Source organism: Chiloscyllium punctatum, chromosome 40 (assembly GCF_047496795.1).
Source record: "Chiloscyllium punctatum isolate Juve2018m chromosome 40, sChiPun1.3, whole genome shotgun sequence".
Classification (NCBI taxonomy): domain Eukaryota; kingdom Metazoa; phylum Chordata; class Chondrichthyes; order Orectolobiformes; family Hemiscylliidae; genus Chiloscyllium; species Chiloscyllium punctatum.
This window is the reverse complement of record NC_092778.1, coordinates 63780097-63783486: the sequence shown is the minus strand read 5'-3', so window position 1 is coordinate 63783486 and position 3390 is coordinate 63780097. Positions and strand designations below refer to the sequence as shown.

The 3390-nt window shown below is 44.6% G+C and overlaps 1 pseudogene; it reads right to left on the bottom strand.

The window, feature by feature from the left end:
* Nucleotides 1-256: 256 nt before the first annotated feature.
* On the bottom strand, nt 257-2544 carry LOC140464746 (cytochrome c oxidase subunit 6B1 pseudogene; annotated as a pseudogene).
* Between the last annotated feature and the right edge of the window lie 846 nt (nt 2545-3390).

The following is a 3390-nucleotide window of genomic DNA, read 5'->3' as shown; positions in this document are numbered from 1 at the left end:
TAACTCCCACTAATCTCTTCCAGTATTAATGGTGTGGCTCATTACCAAAAGCAGGGACCTTGATCCCTGGCCTAGTCCAGATGGCAGTCTTCAGGATTTCCAGCATTAACAAGCCAGCATTATTGTTGTATCCTTGCAGAAGAGCAGATTAAAATGAGAATGATTCCACATGGATGCAAGTTGAATTTAAAGATAGTAACCTTACTTCGTCTTATCCAAGGAGTGGCAGAAAAAATTACCTCAAGCAGGTCTCGAGCTATCGAACATCCAATAGGCCACTCTGTATCTTTCCAGGGTAGGTCCCAGCTCCAAACTGATTATCCCACTCATTCACCCAGGACATTGGGCAGAGGGACTTGTAAACCCTCTGGTACTATTTGCATTGTGAGACATCTTTGCCACTTGCCAAGAGCACCTTCTAACAGCAATGATAATCCAGATATTTCTGGAAACAGTTGTAGGACTGGTTACAGCTAGGAAATTGAGTGGCAAAAGGAGCTGTCTTGTAGTTTTTGATGCGCTCCTGGATAGTGGTTTTAGCTGGTGAGCATTTGCCCTATGCAAGAGATACGTGGAACTCCTTACAGGCTGCTCATCTCCTGGGGTTATCATCTGTTTATCCAGGTCTCTGTGTAGCCACAAATATCAGGTAGTGAAGCCACCATCCTCCTGAAATGAGGAGCTGCTGCACTATGAGCTTGCAGTGGGTGAATCACAGGTGTCTGCGACCTTGCTCCATCTTTCTAGATGCGCAGATATTGCTATTGCATCACAGGTCAGTGGGGTTCAGCTGTAAATGTGCATGAAATAGTCAAGAGTGCTTAACTCAAAGAGTTGGATTGCACTTCAGTTAAGGGTGACAGGAATCCTAATCTCATGAGTTTGTTTCACTTAGATTATCTGGGTACATTTTAACTGGTGTTGCCCTTTGAAAGGCCTCACATAGCTATAAACTGTGCACTTGTGATTTCCAGGATGATGGAAGACAACAGCAACTGCCCCTCAGACCATCAGTTTCACTTCTATGTAGACAAATCCCCAAACATAGTCCTCCCAGTGAATCCCATAGGTGTTGCATCTCATCAAATCCACAACCCCAACATGTTTATCTAAGTCTGTATCTGCTCATATTTCCCCTCATAGTCCCATGCATATGAGTTGAACATGCCAGATCTTGTACTTCACTGTTTCCCTTAGAAGCCAGAGTGCTGCTTACTGTTGATCGTTTAGTGGATGGATGCCCCACCCCCAGAATGATTGTGGCCAACCCTCTTGAACAAATTAGCTGAATGATGAGTGACCAAACTCATGATTGATATCTGTACTGCTGCTTGATTGTGTTGTTGTGATGCCCTGGATGGGCTGCACTGGATCCACAGGGCTAACTATGACCCCCTCTCCAGACTGTGCAGCTGGGGACCCCTGACTGATGAGTGCCTCCCTCGACATCAGTTAGGATTATTCTTTTGAGACATGGCCAATTGCTTGTAGTATAAGCAGTGTGATTGCTGCATTCACTACTGGTACGTGGTGCAGGTTAGAGATTGATGTAGCAATGTGCCATAGAGCAACATTTCCATTCCCATGACTACTGACCCGTGTTCCTTTTAATTTATTTTTTATTCAGCACAGACTCTGAGGTCCATGTGCGGCCAACAAATTCTGGAATAGGAAGTCAATGCTGTCACAAACAAAAACAGAAATTGCTAGAAAAGCTTAGCATGTCTGGCAGCATCTATGGAAAGAAATCAGAATTAATGTTTCTAGTTGAGTGACTCTTCCTCAGGAGTTCTGAGGAAGGGTCACTCGACCCGAAACATTAACTCTGATGCTGCCAGACCTGCTGAGCTTTACTAGCAATTTCCGTTTTTGTTTCTGATTTACAGCGCCAGCAGTTCTTTTGGATTTTATTTTAGTCAAGACTGTTATAAGTGTCGTGACAGACCAGTTGCCATGTGTGGAACATCAGAATGGCCATGTGTGCATGCAGTTTAGAGGGGAAACTGCCTGACTTAATGTCAGCACTAAAAAAGAAGTCAACGCAATTGGACAACGAACCTTTAAACTCTGGTTGAGGGGGAAAGCACAAAAAGGCAACGCAAGGATGGTATGAACACAAAGAACAATGCAGCATAGGAACAGGCCCTTCAGCCCTCCAAGCCTGTGACGACATATTTTGTCCTTCCATATGAAAACTGTCTTCACTTCCATGATCTGTATCCCTCTATTCCCTTCCTATTCATGTGTTTGTAAAGAGCAATACAGCAAAGGAACAGGTGCTGTCTGTATCCAGATAAGAGCAAAGAGGTTCAGCATTAAGAGAGAAAACGAGGAGCCATAAGTTGCTGCATAGTTGCTATGCGTAGTAGATTAGCCATAAGTTGCTGATGCCTATGCAGCAGCATTTCAGTGAAATTTGCCAGTGCACTGCTGTTGCAGCATTATAGAGCAAAGAGGGCTACAAGTGGATTGGAGATATGCTATGATAGCACTGAGAGGCTGGCACCTGTTGGATGCCCATACCTGTGGACGTGGTGTGTGCATGGCTGCTGCCCAGAGATGTTGATGCTGGGTGTCCAAGATGAATGTTCAGAGGAGCAAGTGGTGAGCCGGTATCACCAAATAACTGCTCTGACTTCCGTGTCAAGTATTCTTGGTGTCTAATTTCTTTGTGGCAGTTGGTATGAAAGAATGTTGCATATTAATTAGGCAAGATTTTCAGTTAATATGGGTAACCATCAATAATCCCCATTAATTCACCTCTTGCCACTGCCTAGAGAGAATTACGTCTTGAAGCCTGCAACTCTGTTAGCACATTCAGGTAATTGGTCCTGACATCAGTGTAGGCCTCTCTCGACTTCTCGCATGATTCTCCCAGATTTCTCACCATAGCCTTCATCATTCAAGGTATGATAAGGTTCTGCACTGGTTATAATTTCTAATCCCTAGAATTGGAGCTCTGATCTTGCAGCAGCATGGCAACCTGTTATTGGACATCATTGCTTCTATGATCCTACGTAAAGAGAAATAGACAATAGATGCAGGAGTAGGCCATTCAGCCCTTCGAGCCTGCACCGCCATTCAATATGATCATGGCTGATCATTCCCAATCAGTATCCTGTTCCAGCCTTATCTCCATAACCCTTGACTCCACTATCTTTAAGAGCTCTATCCAATTCTTTCTTAAATGAATCCAGAGACTGGGCCTCCACTGCCTTCTGGGGCAGAGCATTCCACACAGCCACCACTCTCTGGGTGAAGAAGTTTCTCCTCATCTCTGTCCTAAATGGTCTACCCCGTATTTTTAAGCTGTGTCCTCTGGTTCGGCACTCCCCCATCAGCGGAAATATGTTTCCTCCTGCCAGAGTGTCCAATCCTTTCATAATCCTA